The sequence below is a fragment of the Macaca mulatta genome, chromosome 13 (genome assembly GCF_049350105.2).
Source record: "Macaca mulatta isolate MMU2019108-1 chromosome 13, T2T-MMU8v2.0, whole genome shotgun sequence".
NCBI classification, from domain to species: domain Eukaryota; kingdom Metazoa; phylum Chordata; class Mammalia; order Primates; family Cercopithecidae; genus Macaca; species Macaca mulatta.
In genome coordinates, this window is record NC_133418.1 from 38,085,620 (window position 1) to 38,102,632 (window position 17,013).

At 44.3% G+C, this 17,013-nt stretch overlaps 1 protein-coding gene across 7 annotated transcripts in view; it reads left to right on the top strand.

The window, feature by feature from the left end:
• Positions 1–17,013, top strand: part of REEP1 (receptor accessory protein 1) — a 123,417-nt gene that overhangs the window by 38,606 nt on the left and 67,798 nt on the right. The gene's annotated exons all lie outside the window — the stretch shown is intronic.

Sequence of the window (17,013 nt, forward strand, 5' to 3'; positions counted from 1 at the left end):
TTGGAGGGTATTTTACTGGTATACTTGTGTTAGAGGGCCATATTCAGTCTACCAGTATTTTAACTACTGCTGCTGCTGGGTGTTGGATTGCGGATGATTTTGATTTTTGGTTTTATTTTTTTTACGTATTTTAAAGTTTAGATGAGTTGTGCTTATGTTAACAGTAAGAACTTAAACCCTAGTTTATTAGTAGCCAATAAATAGTAGCCAATATTAATTGCTACTCTAGATGGTATTGTGGCTTGTATAAGATGAACACAGTATTGTCTTCACTCTTAAGGAACTTGTAGCCTAATGAGGAAGGTATGATACAACCACATAATGCAAGCTGGAAGAAGGCTAGTTAAGTGCTAATAGAACATTACCAAGTGTGTAGAAGGCACATATAACCCTCCTTCTAAAGAGATCAGCAAAAGGTTTTATAAAAAGAATAGCCCTGGATCTAGGTATAGAACAGTGGTTCTCAAGCAGGGGCTGTTTTGTTCGGAGAGGACATTCGGTGGTGTCTGGAGATGTTTTTGGTTGTCACACTTGGAGTGGGATCATCTAAGAGTTAGAGCCCAGGGATAATGCTGAGGACAGCCCCTCACAACAAAGAATTGTCTGGCCCATATGTCAGTAGTGCTGAGGCCTCTAGTCCAATGCATTAGAAGAATGCATAGGATTTTGGCAGACAGAGTTGGGGGCAGAGCACTGCAGGCCAAGAGAATGATGACTGAGCACAGTGGCAGAAATGAGTAGACAGGAATTAACAGAGTGCCCAAGAAGCTGGTGGAACAGCTGCAGCTAGATGGCATTGGCCCTTGATATCAACATAAACAGCTTGGACATTTTTCTCTGGGCAGTAGGGAACAAGGGTATCTTTTGAGCTCTATCAAGAATAGAGTCAGTTCTTAACACCCCAGCTTTGCTTCATTGATTGCTCATCTGCACAGCCACAAAGATGAAAACACACCCGTTTTCCTGTTTTTCTCCCCAGCCTATCCACTCTTTGTTTTCCACCATCCAGAGGAAAGCTTGGTCAGCATTCTGCCTTGCTGACCCAGGATTCCCATCTGCTGGTGACAAAGGGATACAGCAAAAAGTGATCCCCTTTTGACCATTCTCCTTCCTGCTGCAATTTCCAGGAATGTACTATGGCAAGGGTGACTGTCCACGACTGTTCTGCTGGCCTCGTAGCAGCTTTGCTTTGCCCACCGTTGTTTTGAGTGTTTACTAACATCCTTACACTATCTCCGGATGCAGGGTGGAGTGTAGAGGGCCCAGTTCATGCTCAGAGTGTCCACACGGTGGAAACAGCCCAGCAGAGGCCAGGGCTGGACCTGGGTCAGACTGCAGGCATGGGGATAAACAATGCTTGAGCTGCAGAAGGGGAGGGCACCCCAGAACTCAACACGGTGCTCTCTTCATGTGTTCACTCCTGCCTCACCAGCAATAGAACAGTGTTACACACCCATCATACTGGTAGGCACTAGGTGAGTGTTTTCTGAATGAAAGAACGAAGAGACTGAGATCCAGGAAGGGGGTGTGATGGCCTAAGATTGCCCAGCCTGCTGGGATCAGAGCTGAACCTGGAACCAGGATTCCTGACCCCTAGTTGGGAGCCCATCCCTGTGCCACATCTCCCCTTCTATGCCCAGAGACCTGGTGCTATCATCCTGGGTCCTGGCTAGGCACCTTTAGCCAGCACCCTCTTCTCCAAACCTCTCCCATTCCTTGAATTCCACCATTCCCCAAACCAATCAATCCATCAACCCAGGGAAACAGCCCAGCATGCCCTTCCCTACCTGCTGCCAGTGGCCACGGAGCTGTTAAACTACTCTACACTAAAATGTTGGAGACTGCTAGTTAGTTACTATAGTTATCCACTTCCCCCAGGGTGTCTCTGGCGATGCCTCAGCCCAGGCATTTCTTAATGGACCAGTTGGGGTAGGAGGTAGGGGAGGGGTCCCTATATGGTGCTGAAGTATTTGCCAAACTATACCATTTATAGTAAGGCCTTCTTGGCTCAAACACATCTAGGGAAAGGGAACAGTGTGAACTTGTCAGTTGTTTTCTCTTTTTATTTTGAGAGGGACCCAGGCTGGACCTTAGGCATCCTCTGAGATCCCCCAGAATCTTCTGGGAAGAGGCATTTCCCTCACACCCAGAACCAGTGAATGAGGAGGCAGGTTGCTATTATGATTCCAGCGAGACAGTGACGCTCCTCCCCATGGCTTCAGAAAACATCCACCTTGGAAAAGTAAGTGTCCCCTTCCTCCCTCCAACCCCCAGGGAGAATCTGTCTTGCAGGTAGTGGCTGTTCTTGGTCTCCAGCCAGGTGGCATCCCTGCATCTTCTAGGTACCAGGGCTTGTACCAGCTCCACCCCAGGACTGGTTAGATGACTCCCATGCTAGCTATGTCAGCCCTTCCAGTGGTGGGACACTAGCCCATGGTCTTCTGGTCAGAGCTTCCCCTGTAGGAAAAATGTTTTTGCAAGTCTGTGAAGCATTTCCATTTTCAAATATCATAACACATATTATCCCATTTGACACCACATTTTGCAGAGGAGATAAAGCAAGTGAGGCTTCTGGGCTCCTGTCCATGAACCCATATCTAGTAAGTGGTATAGCACAGAGCAGCACCAAGGTCCCCAAGCTCCAAGCAATCCTGGGTGGTCCCTCCTTCCATGGTGCAGCTTGGAGTGGCTTCACAGCCAGGCAGAACAGAGGCCACACCCCCGTCACTTGTGCTGGCCAGATCTCTGGGCAGGGGAAGCCTCTGGATGTTGAATATGGAAGGAGACCATGTGGGTGGTTGGTAGCACAGTGCCTGCCTGGAGTAGGCCCTCAGCAAGGGGCACTGGGTCTGCACGCCTGATGCGCATGACGTGGCACATGCTCTGGTGGGAGATGCTGAGGGAAGGGGTAGATCCATGACACGGAGGGAGCAACACGGTCCCTCGCTGTTTGATTGTTTTCAGCAGAACCCGAGTTGTGTTACAATTCACATGAGCCTTGTTAAGTGAACTTATGTATTAGACAATTTAATATTTTTCCTGTTCTTTTTCTTTTTTGAGACAGAGTTTCACTCTTGTTGCACAGGCTGGAGTGCAGTGGCACGATCTCAGCTCACTGCAACCTCCGCCTCCCTGGTTCAAGTGATTCTCCTGCCTCAGCCTCCCGCGTAGCTGGGATTACAGGCACCTGCCACCACACCTGGCTAATTTTTGTATTTTTAGTAAAGACAGGGTTTCGCCACGTTGGCCAGGCTGGTCTCAAACTCCTGACCTCAGGTGATCCGCCCGCCTTGGCCTCCCAAAGTGCTGGGATTACATGCATGAGCCACTATACCTGGCCTTAGACAATCCAATTTTAAACCAATCCTCATGATGACTTAAAAAGATTTCCTCGGTAAAGCCAAGGACTTGTGGTAATACAAATACATGTGATCAAAATATTTTACTGATTTTGTGCAATCAAAAAAGTTGAGGCATCCATGGTTTAGTACTTAAGCTTTGAAATCTCACATTCTAGTTCTAGCTCTGCTATAAACTCGGTGCATGACCTTAGTCCAACTACTTAACTCCTCTGATCCACATTTCCAGTCTGTGAAATGGAAATTATAATCATGTCTACTTCATAGAGTTTTTGTATGCACAAATGGATATAAACTGCTAAAAGCTGTGTACAGAGCGTGTGTTATATCGTCACCAGTGCTAATTACTGAGGAGTAACTATACTGGTAGAAGTTACTATACTGGTAACTTTTTTTTCCCCAAAGTGTGAAGCTTTCCTTTTAAGTCTTGATTCCTGGATAACAGGACATTCTTCACTTGGACTGTCCCCTATGGTCACCTATGATTGTGGCCATTTGAGGTTCACAATGGAAAGAATGTATATTGTTTTCATTCTGAAGCAAATAAAATTTATTACATCTCCATGCTCAGAACTAACTCTTTCTGTTTTTGTATTGGAATGTTTTTCTCCTTAGTGACCTAGTTTTATCTATTCTCTTCAGATCTGCAAAAGCAAGTGGAACGGTTGTTAAAGAGGAATTCTCATTCTGTGGTAATTGAGAGAAATCTTTATTTTCTAAACAAAGCAGCTGTGGGCCGGGCGCGGTGGCTCACGCCTGTAATCCCAGCACTTTGGGAGGCCCAGGCGGGCGAATCTCGAGGTCAGGAGATCGAGACCATCCTGGCTAACACGGTGAAACTCCCATCTCTACTAAAAATACAAAAAGAAAAATTAGCTAGGCGTAGTGGCGGGCGCTTGTAGTCCCAGCTACTCAGGAGGCTGAGCCGAAGAATTGCTTGAATCCGGGAGGCGGAGCTTGCAGAGGCGGAGCTTGCAGAGGCGGAGCTTGCAGTGAGCGGAGATCGCGCCAAAGCACTCCAGCCTGTCTCAAAACAAACAAACAAAACCCAAAAAACAAAGCAGCTGTTTGCTATATTTTAACTTTTTAACTATTATGCAGTATTCCACCATACTTTTTAGAGCATTACCGAGGATTGCCCTTCAAAGCATCAAACATAAAAAATTGTTATCCAAAGAAGGACCTCACCTTTCTCACAGAGGGTCTGTATTATACATGGTGTGCAAGCGGTACATACAGTGGGTTCCCGCCCCAGTCTCTCTGCTTCCTTCTTCCTCAGCTTGGCCGACTTAGGAGCGGGGTCCAGAACTTCCAGCCAGAAGGGCACTTTAGCAGCTGTGAACTGCATTTGTTCCCTGACTGTCCTGACTCACTCATAATTAAAACACGTGTTGAAAATTCTCTCAGAATTTAAATTTTGCTCATTGAAGTAAAGCTGAGCTGTTTTCCAGCTTGCTTTTTTTTTTTTTTTTTTTTTAAATAGGTTTGTGTTCTAATCAGGGTGGCATGCTGGACCTGAGCCAAACATCTTGTCTTTCGCACAATCCTTTTCTTCCCTGGGCAGGTGGAACATAGCCCCGCCCTTCTCTTCTAATGAGGTGACAACCGTGCTTTTGTTAGCAGTTCTGAGCCTTTCTGCTGCCAGATAAACCCAGTGGCCTGGAATCATGGTAATTTCTTATGTGCCACACAATTATTTATAATCAAGCCATCTCAGATCCTTTCTGGAACAAATCAGAAATTTATCTATCTATCTATCTAAAATATCAATCTCAGAAACATTTTAATAGTGTAGCTTATTAATAGAACATAATATACAGCAATGTTTTTTTTCCTCTACAACCAGAACCAGTAAAAAATATATTTACTTGCATTACTTGTTAATTTTCACTCATCTTAAATATCATTACAATGGATTGAATAGAGATGTTTGAAAATTTTAGTAAATTTTACAAAATAACATTGCCGCATGAAACAGAATAGATATAATTTGAAAGATTATATATTCTGTTTTCTTATAACTTTGTTAGAATTAATCTTTTATGGATTAAATGAACTAATGGCCTGTACTAAGTAAATTCTGTTTTTATAAAATTTTTAAGTATGGATGGTTTTGAACAAATATTCATGCAGAGATTTTTTTGGTTCATAAATGTTATAAATTTATTTTATTTTAATTGTGATAAAAGCACATAACATAAAATTTACCATCTTAACCATTTTTAAGTGCACAGTTCACCAGTGTATATTTATTGCACATTGTTGTACAACCAATCTCCAGAAGCTTTTCATCTTGCAAAACTGAAAATTATAACTCCACATCTATTATCAACTCTCTATATCCCCCCAGCCTGTGGCAACCACCATTCTACTTTCTGTTTTTATGATTTTGACTTATCTAGTTAAGGAGTTCTCTAGAGCAGTCCACTTATAAATGTAATCACTCAGTATTTGCCTTTTTGTGATTGGCCTGTATAACTTACATAATATACTCATAGTTTATCCATCTTTTAGCAAGTGTCAGCATTTTCTTCCTTTGAAAGGATGAATAATATTCAGTGTTTATTAATCTGTTGATGGTCACTTGGGTTGCTTCCATCTTTTGGCTATTGTGAGTAATGCTGCTATGAACATGGGTGTGCAAATATCTTTTTGAGACATAACCACTTTAAGAATTAGCTACATTCTACTCGGTTAACTTGGCTGATCTTAACAGACGAGGAAATCAGTAACTAAACATAGAAGACCAGCCTCATTTGGCAGTGTTTGTTCACATGGTATGGGATTATAAACAGAAGTGATGCAGCCTCAGTACAGCTGAGTGAAAGGGCTGGAAAAACCTGAACTTTCCTATATAATTTGAATTCAAATCCTGATTTTCCTGATTAAATTTCCTATATAAATTCCTGATAATTTACACACAGTGAAATTCACCCTTTTTACAGTATAGTTCTGTGAGCTTTGACAAGTGCATACAGTCATGTAATCATGACCACAGTGTAAATATAGAACAGTTTCATCGCCTCCAAAACTTCCCCCATGCCCCTTTGTAGTCATCACCTTTTTCTCCCCCACTGCCAGACTCTGGCAGCTCATGTTTTCCATCTTTGTAGTTTTGCCCATCATCATTTGTCTTTCCTTCCATACTTAGCACACACAGCTTTGCCTGCCACCCTTCTTGTTCTGACATACCTGGCACCCCAGCCATGTTGTGACTTCCCTGAAGATAAAACCTCTGCCCTTGAGGTATCAAGTTGGATTAGAAAGAGCAAAGAGTTTTAAGCCAGGTAGAGTGCTCAAATCCAGCTCATTCAGTTAGCAGCTCTGTGACCTTGTGTTGGCCTCAGAATCTGACACAGAGTGGGGACTGAATAAATGTCTGTGGCACGAACAAACAAATGAATGAATGAATGAATGAATTTAACCTCTTAACGTCCCAGGTCCCTCCTGTGTAAGAGGGGATGATAGTAGTCACCTCACCTGACTTCTGTGGGGATCAGTGTCTTGTACAATGCCTAGTGGGCATTAGTAAAGGTTTGTCCTGTTCCCATGGTCTTCCCCAGGGCTTTCGATACCCTCTGCCAGACAGACACATGCACTCAAAGTTGCCTGGGACCTGGCAGAGGACATCAGTACCTGCTGTGTGAGAGCTAGGAGGGCACCAGCTGAGCAGACAAGTCCCGGAAAACCCCACAGATACACACTGACCACCTGCCAGTCAATCTCAAAGAGCTCCTCACTCTTTCCCCCTACCCCTTTTTCATGGTGCACACAGGAAGGCCCAGCAGTCCTTTTCTCAGCCTAAATATATACCATGTAGGGGGCTTTAGATGAATCCCACCAGGAGAAAACCATAACCCTTCAGGTCGTAATTCTCTGGCTCTGAGGTCTGGGGGGGGAGCATAAGCTGGGATATAGGCAACCACAGGACAGTCATTGTAAATGAATCTTCTCTCTTCTTCAAAACAGACTCAGTAGGACTCATCACAATTATTGTGATGACAGTAATTAGTTATTTGTATAATTATCTGCTTGCTGCCTGCCTTTCCTATCAGATGGCCCAGGGCACACAGTAGGTGATCAGCACATATTTAATGATTGAATGAAAAGTATTTTGTGGTTAAAAGAATTGACATTTGCAGTTACTGTTTCTGTAGAAGGGAGGGGAACTGATATTTGTCATTCATCTAGAGTGTCTCTGGTATGTTAAGTTTGTACCTACAATCTCCTCCTTTAATCTGCTTAGTGGCTGTAGAAAGTAGTGTTCTTGGTCTCTATACTCAAGGAAACTGGTTCAGAGTAGTTAAGAAGCATGCTTCCCACTCCACGGCTAGTCAGGGACGGAGCTGGATTCAAACTCAGGTCTGAAGTCAAAGCCCAGCCCCTTTCTACCACACACACTAAAGCTGGGTTTCTTAAGAATAGGAATCTCTACAATTAAGACTTAAAAACAAACAAAAACAACAGATTCAAGCAGACATTTGTGATTGAGGGATTTGTGTGGATTGGATTGTAGAGTGGAACAGTATCAATTGGAAATTTACAGAATGTTTGTTCCTGCTCACATCAGACTTTCCTGTTTTGTGCTTTCCTAAGTTGGGTTTGGGAGCATAAAAATCCAACTTAAAATGGGATTTTTGCAGCACACATTATAGACAGCTTTAAATAAGCAATGAAACCTCCTCTTCATGCTAAGAGAGGCAGTGTGGATTGGGGAATGGCCATGGACTTGGAGACAGGAGGCCTGGGTTTGCCTCTTGTTGGATAGGAGAAGGGCTTTGGAATATCCCTCAACTATTCTGAGGCTCAGTTTTTTAAATTTCTAAACTGGGAAAGTAATCCCATTATCTCAGAGGGGTACAGTGCAGACCAGACGAGGAAATAAGCAAATGAGATGTTTGTGAGGTGGGTTACCCAAGGAAGAGTTGTGTATGCGTTCACTCTCTCAGATCTGCAGACAGGAGCAGGGTCTGAAGCCAACTGGGAAAGGAAAGACTACAGAGAGGCTGGCAGAATCCCATGCAAAGGTGAAAAAGAAGGACATGTCTTGTTTCCATTTTCCCAAGCTCAGCTCAGGTCGGGAGAGAACCTCATTTATGTGAATAGTTTATGTGCTTGAAACCCTGTAATTATACTGTCACCTGTTGTCAGTAAATCTATAATTCAGGGCCAGAGTAGAATTCCATTAGGCAATGAAGCAGGCAGCAGCCTTCCTCCCACTATTCTTCTCCTCATTCATTCATTCAGAGACCAGCTGCAGACTCTCAGCCAGGTACTGCAGAGTCAGGAAGGCAGTGCATCATAGCAGTGAGGAGATGGGCAAGTGGAGTTAGACATGGGTTTGACTTTGGCCTCCTCCCCTGACTAATTGTGAGACTCAATTATTTATTTTCACTAAACCTCAGTTTTCTCATTATTATGAGGAAGATGATGATACCTGTCTCACATGAAGGTTAAAAGTGAGCACTCAAAAATAAATGGCTTATAAGTCACAATAATATAGTCTCTAGGGAGCCAAAATACATAGTGGGTCAGTTCTGCTGTTTTCCTATTTTCTCCCTCCAGCCTGTTAGAAAGTCACTGGGAGTAAGCAGAAGCCCAGGGGCTGGGACCCAGGGCAACCAAAGCCCAGGTGGTTTGCTGTGCTATGGGAACCTGAGCTGTGTGCTCAGACGGAGGATCTCTTTTCCCAGATTAAGCTTCTAGAGAACCATCGTGGCCGGGCGCGGTGGCTCAAGCCTGTAATCCCAGCACTTTGGGAGGCCGAGACGGGTGGATCACGAGGTCAGGAGATCGAGACAGTCCTGGCTAACACGGTGAAACCCCGTCTCTACTAAAAAATACAAAAAAAACTAGCCGGGCGAGGTGGCTGGGGTCTGTAGTCCCAGCTACTCTGGAGGCTGAGGCAGGAGAATGGCGTGGACCCGGGAGGCGGAGCTTGCAGTGAGCTGAGATCCGGCCGCTGCACTCTAGCCTGGGCGACAGAGCGAGACTCCGTCTCAAAAAAAAAAAAAAAAAAAAGAGAACCATCGTGAGTAAGAATGTTCCCTGGGGCAGTGTGGTAAAGGTCAGAGTTTCTCAAGCACTTAGATCCCAGGACCACAGCGTATCTGAGACGGTCCTTTCAGGGCTAGAGGATCAGTGGGTCTTGGAGATGGATTATGGTTTTGGGAAGGCTTGTTTTGCCACACATGGACCTTCTGACATCAGGAAGGTACTGGTTGTTTCAGAGCTTGGAGGCTGATGCTCAGGTCAACTTGATCCATTTTTGGAGACCCACGACATACCTGTCTTTTGAGTGTGAATTCCTCTGAATGCTTTGGTTTTTTTAAAGGTCAGGTGTATAGAGGTGAAATTGGTAAAATTCACTCTTCTTAGTGTGAGTTTTCATTCTGAGTTTGGGCAAACATACACAGTTGTGTAAACAGCACCACAGTCAGGTATGCAACAGCTCCATCCCTCCCCAAAATTCCTTCACATTCTTGGAGTCAACCCCCCCCCTCCCCATCTAACCCAGGCAACCACTTATCTGGTGTTTGTCCCTATAAACTTCCCTTTTTCAGAAGAGCATATATCATCCTGGCCAACATAGTGAATCCCTGTCTATACTGAAAGTACAAAAATTAGCTGGGTGTGGTGGTGCATGCCTGTAATCCCAGCTACTCAGGAGGCTGAGGCAGGAAAATAGCTTGAACCCAGGAGGTGGAGATTGCAATGAGCTGAGATTGTGCCACTGCACTCCAGCCTGGGTGACAGAGTGAGACTCTGTCTCAAAAAACAAGAAAAGAAAGAAAGAGTATATAAATGGAGTCATAACGCATGTCGCCTTTTGAGTTTGCTAGTTTCACTCACTGTAATGCATTTGAGACTCCAAATGCTTTTGACTGCAGCAAGGTTAGTGGTTCTGAGAGCAGCCTGGAAAGTCAGTAGCATTCTTATACACCATTAATAACCAATAGAAAATCTAATTTTAAAAATTCATAATGCCGCCAAAAAACCCCCGAAAACCTAAAGTGCCTAGCAGTAAGACAAAACATGTACAAGATCTTTATGGAGAAACTTACAACATATAATAAAAAGACACTAAAGAAGACATGAGGAAATGGAAGCCACCATGTTCACAAAGAGGAAACTTGAAACCATAAAGATGGTGATTCTTCTAGTAAATTTTATGAAAACAGTGAAATTCCAATCAAAATCTAAATAAGGTTTTATGTGGAACTTGACAAACTATCGTGAAATTTACATAGAAAACAAAGGGTCAAGAATAGCCAAGATTCTACATTGAAATTTCTAATAAAAAAATAATGGCCAAGACAAATTTTAAGACTATTAGGATTTATTCTACAGTCATGGTTGTTAATATTATGGTTATTATAAAGACATTGTGGTATAGGTGCATGGTTAGACAGTAGATCAGTCAAATACAGAGCTGAAAATAATACCTATGCATATTGGAAACTTTATATATGACAGGTAGCACTGCAAATCAATGGGATGGGACAATTGGGATCCATATAGAAAAGAAGAAAATTGAATTCCTCACACCATACATAAAAATCAATTCCAAATGAATGAAAATCTAATATTGAAAAAGCAAAAGTTTAAAACTCTTGTAAAAAAGTATACGTGACCAGGATTTTTTCAACAAGATAGAAAAAAGCTAGAAAAGACTGATGTATTTGTCTATATAAAATTTAAAGCTGCAAGAAAATGCACCACAAACCAAGTTAAGAGAACTTATATTGAGGAAAAACATGTGTAATGCATATGTCCAAGAAAGGATTTATACCCAAAATTCATGAAGAATTCCTAAAAATCACTAAGAACAAAATAAACTAATGGAGGGATATAAACAGGGTAGTTAAGCAGCCCAAATGGCCAACAGGCATAAAAAGTTGTTTGACTTCACCTGCCACTGAGGAAACGCAAATCGAAGCAAACATGGGATACCATTTTACACCCATCACACTGACAAAAATCTAAGTCTGACTATATAAGTTTGGCAAGAATGGGGAGTATTAAAATCTTTTACACTTGCAGGAAGGAGTATAAATTGGTATAGTCATTCTGGCAAGTGGTTTTGCATTATCTGCTGTACCTTCTGGCCCAGCAGTTCCACACTACGTAGATACACTAGAGAAGGTCTCAAATGTGCCCAAGGAGACATGTATAATAATGTTCGTCACAGCCCTGTTTGTAAAGGGGAAAAATAGGAAGGAACGTAAGTATGCATCAACAGAATAAACTATAATATGTTCATATAGTAAAGTAGTACACAGTGGTTTAAAAGAATCTAGAAAAACTGGATGCAAGTGGCACATACCTGTAATCCCAGCTACTTGGAAGGTTGAGGTGAGAAATCAGTGAACCTAGGAGTTCAGGACCAGCCTGGGCAACATAGCGAGACCCTGTCTCAATACAAATAAAAAAATAATTTTAGGCCGGGTGCTGTGGCTCATGCCTGTAATCCTAACATTTGGGAGGCCTAGGTGGGTGGATCACCTAAGGTCAGGAGTTCAAGACCAGTCGGACCAGCATGGTGAAACTCCATCTCTACTAAAAATACAAAAATTAGCTGGGCAGGGTGGCTCACGCCTGTAATCCCAGCTACTCAGGAGGTTGAGGAAGGAGAATCACTTGAACCTGTGAGGTGGAGGTTGCAGTGAGCCGAGATTGCGCCACTGCCCTCCAGCCTGCACAATGGGAGCGAGACTCCATTTCAAAAAATAAAATAAGATAAAATAAAATAAAACAAATACTTTTTAAAAATGATCTAGAAAGACAAGTGTCGGCATGGATTGAATTTCAAAAACATAAGTTTGAATGAAAAAACATATCACAGTGTGATTCCATTTGTAGAATATGTAAACAGGTATAAACACTTTTTTTCTGTTTATGCATGGCTCATGTAGTTAATAAAAACATGGTGAGAGTGATAAACACCAAATTCAGGATAGTGATGACTTTTGGGGAGGAGGAAAAGGATTGTATCAGGAAAATACATATAGGGGACTTCAAATATATCTGCTCTGTGTTACCGTTTTCTCCAGATTAAGAATTATAGCATATTTATTGGAATGCCAAAAGGAGCTGAAGAACCAAGGAGCATTCTTCTGTTAGAGTAGACAGCAAAAACAGTCTTGGAGATTAATTCTCATAAAAAGTGATAAAAATGGATTTATATGTTTTTAGAAAGTATCTTCGGAGAACATAATTTGAAATTATATTTTTATTAACAAAAAGCACAAAACATAATCAGTATAAATTTTAGTACATTTTAATGCTCAGATGAAACAGTGTGCCTTCATGAATTGGAAGACTGTGCAAATTTATTTTCTTGGGTACTGTACATCATTTTTAAAAATTATGAAATAAGGCTGGGTACAGTGGCTCACGTCTGTAATTCCAGCGCTTTGAGAAGCTAAGGCAGGTGAATCATTTGAGGCCAGGAGTTCAAGACCAGCCTGGGCAATGTGGAGAAACCGCAGCTCTACTAAAAATACAAAAATTAGCCAGGTGTGGTGACACACACCTGTAATCCCAGCTACTCGGGAGGCTGAGCAGGAGAATCCCTTGAACCTGGGAGGCAGAGGTTGCAGTGAGCAGAAATCGTGCCACTGCACCCTAGCCTGGGCAACAGAGTGAGACTTTGTCTCAAAAAAAATTATGAAATAAGGTGTATACAGTTTTATATATATTTGTAATTATAAAGCAAGTGCTCAGGTCAAGAAACAGAGTGTTCCACAAGCCCTTGGGTGACATACAACTTCCTCAGTGTGATTTGTTTTTTAATGCTATAAACAGCTGTATAAATAGGCTTATTATTTCTCTTACATTAAAAAAAAATAATCTTAGAAAAATATATTGCCAGCATTGATTTTGAAATTTTTAGCACAATTTGGGATTGGGACATGTTGGTGCCACTCTAGGATGCCTGAGAAGACTGTGGAAAATACTGGTTTGTTTCATGGTTTGCAGAGGACTTGGCTATGGTCAGCAACTGCAGTGCCATAGCTTGTAGCTGTGCCCTAGGTCAGCAATCTCTCTTCTGGCCAGAGCTCCAGGAAGTTGATAAGCAACTTCAGAGCTGTATTTTCCCTGACATTGGCCAACAGGCTTGGTATGTGGTCTTTACCATTTGGGGCCATCCCCCACTATCTGAGCATTTACAGTTTTTCTTGGGACACTGGACATTTTTGAACTCTTGGGGTTCAAAAGATTGATCCTTGGGGTTCAAAAAATAACCCTTAATGGTAGTGAAGAGTCCATGGCCCAAGGACCAGGAAACAGCACACTAGTCTAGAAACTAGGGTTTCTCAGCAGTGGCACAATGGACATTTTGGACTGGATGATTATTTGTTGAGAGGGGCCTGTCCTGTGCATGATAGGATGTTTAGCAGCATCCCTGCCTCTACTCACTGGCTGCCAGTAGCACCCTCTCAGACAACCAGAGTGTCTGCAGACATTGCCCAGATTTCCCTGGGAAATGAGATCACCCCAGTGGGGAGCCACTGCATCAGAGTGTAGTATTCACATGAGACTCATGCTCCCTTCTCGATGCCACAGCTGTGGAAGAGGTGGGTGGGGAGGCAACCTGGATGAAGACACCTAACTTGGAGCAAGAGGAGGAGTGAAGCACAAAGATAAGGGAAATGCTGCAGGCAGATTCATGGAGCCTTTACACAGGGTCGGGGCTTCAGGGTAACAGTTAATGACAGTGGTGGGGAGGGAGGGTGGGTGCAGAGCTGTGAGGTGCGAGCTCCATTCAGAGATAACCGAGAGGAGTGTGTTAGTGCAGAGCCTGGTCTCTCTGGAGGATGGCACTCCAGCCTTCCACCTTCCCTCTGCTTGAGCCCAGCTCGAGCATTAAGGAGCTTTAGACCCTCTTATTTTACCACATTTTTTCTGACTTTGTAGAAAGTTATGTGAGTCTAGCAAGTGGGCTGAGTTCCTTGGAGAGAGGTTGAAATTGCTTGTTACTCAACAGACATTTCAAGCACCCACTTAAAGGGGGAGGTGCTGTGCCAGGCATGAGGGACCCTCCTGATTGCCCAGGACTATGTGATCTGACTAGGGAGACAGACTCAGCCAGCACAGGCCGCCCTGGGAGAAGGCAGGTTCTGTTGTCAGGCTGCCTGGGTTCAGATCCCACCTCTGTACCTGGCTGTTGTGTCTCCTTGGGTGAGTGAGTAATGATGCTAAGCCTCAGTGTCCCAGTCTGTAAAATGGGGTAGTAAGAATTCGTTTTCCCTATGTATGTGAGAGGATTAATTGAAAGAATGAGTGCAGCTTGTAGAACAGTGCCTGGCATTAGTGAACACTCAATGATATAATATTATAATATTATTTTAAATGTTTTATTATTGCTGCTACTACATAAGGCCTGTCACAGGCTTAAATAGTTTCAAGAAAACTGCGGGGGCAGTAACCAAAGCCTTCACAGAAGAAGTGGCATTTCTGAGACAGGTCTTAAAGGATTAGTGGTGCTTTATCAGGAAAAACAACAGTTGTGGGATCGGGGAAGATCTTGTGCTACATTCAGACAGAAGAAAGAGCAGCCAGGAAGTCACAGATTGGAAACAAATGTGGTTTAATCAGGGGACAGCTGCTAGCTGCTGGCTCTGCGAACCCGAGGCTGAGGGAGGGGTGGGAAGCAAGGCTGGTGGGGCCAGTGGTGAAGGGCCGTGTGGGGGTACTTGGTCTGAAGGGGCAGAAGTACCAACCCCCTTTGGCTTGAGCCTGCTTCCTTCATTATTTCTTACCTCTAAAATAGGTTAAGAAGAACTGGCCATTTTCATCCCATTTCCCCTTCCCCAGGGCAGTGAGATGCTAAGTGTTACTGAGCTTTTAGAAACTGAAAAGCAAACTCATGTGTGTAGGGACCTTGTGCTGTCACACAGGAGCCAGGCGAAGGATGCTGGCAACCAGCTCACTTCAGAAGAGTCCAGCTGACCTAGCACAGGCCTTCCTGTCTTGCCTTCCTTGCTCCATGACCACTCAGAGGGTGTCATGACACACTGGGGTTCACGGGGATCCCATCAATCGGCTGCTGGGTAGTGCTGTAACTTTCCACCTGTCTCTCCTCTGCTGCTCACATGCTGCCTCAGGGCAGGGGCTGGAAACCATCCTGGCAGACATGGGTAATAACCATGGCACCTATGCCCGAGGAACGGTGTATGTATTTCCCCCCAGTCCATGGCGTTGTGCCCAAGGCTTTGCTGAATCAGCCTGGTGCCGTCTGGCATCCACCTCGCTGCTGAGACCTCAGACACAAGGTCACGAGCATTCCCTCAATGGTGCTGGCTTTGGCTTCCCCATTCTGATACTTCACACAGTGAACACGTTCTTACTGAGCCCTTCCTGCTGTGCGGGGGACAGGGGTGTGTTATGAATGAGGGAATACCATCTCTGGCTTTGTGGAACACACAGTCTTGTGGGAGAGATGCACCTTGAGCTGACCAAGTGGATACGGTGGACAAGAGCTAAGAAAGGGGCGGGTACAGGAGCTAAAAAGGGAGAGGAGCCCAATCTTCAGGGTGTGACCAGGTCAGGAAAGGCCTCCCTGAGGAAGTGAGGCTCCTGGATACCTGAGAATGCTTAGGAGGGGGCAGGCAAGGAGGCAGTGTGGAGGGGTGTGGGGACTTTCCTCACCAAGGGAGCGATGACCAAACCCAGCAGGTTTCCCCAACCACCTCCCGCTTGGCCTGCCTGCTGTCTTTGGTACTACCCTCTCTTAAGTGTTTCCCCCTCACCCCCAGTCCTGCTTTTTCTCCTTTCTTCCACTATTCTCTTATACCCCCACTGGCTCATCCTGCTCTTCACACAGGTCATTTCAGCCTTCCTGGAGGGTGGGCGGCTCCCCAAGGTAGTGCACAGTGGTCACAAGAAGTCAGACTTGGAGGAGGCTGGCCTGGCTGGGCTCCAGCCCCTGCCTTACGCTTCCCTGGTCATGAGGCTTTAGACAAGTAAGTGACTGGCTGCTCCGTGCATTGGAGTCCTGTCTGTAAAAGGGGTTCCCTTGGACAAGGCAGTCTAAGTGGGATAAAGCTCTAAAGCACTTCGCACAAGGCCTGTGTGAGTCAAGAGTTAACAGCCCTCTCCCTTTCGGTGCCAGAAACAGACTTGGTTCAGTCAACTTTGTTTTCCCTGGAAACCTGATGATTGTGGAATATCACGGTGTTCCCTGGCAACAGTGCTCATGGTAAAGCTGACCCCTGCTTGGTAAATTGCTTCCGGACTAGGAGTTCTCTGTACAGCCTCTCAATACCCAGTGAACCACAGCTTTGCGTTTCTTCAGTGTGGTGTCTTCTGTAAGTAGACTGGCTCATTGCAGGGACTCTGAAAGCTCCATCTGTGGGGTTGTCACAGGAGATGTCAGCTCACATAGTGCCTGGGCCAGGCCCATTCCTGCACCCATTCAGCTTGGCCCTGAGTTGGCACCCTCGGGTGACCTCATCTGTCAGGTGAAAAGATTAAACCTCCAGCTCAATTCATTCATTTACAAATATCTGTTGAGGGATTACTATGGGGTAGGTTCTGGGAACACAGTGTTGAGCAAAACAGATCCATTCTCTGTCCTCAAGGCACTTACGGTGCTGTGGAAAGAAGGCTGTCAATCAAAGCATCGCACAAACAACAATAAAGGAACACC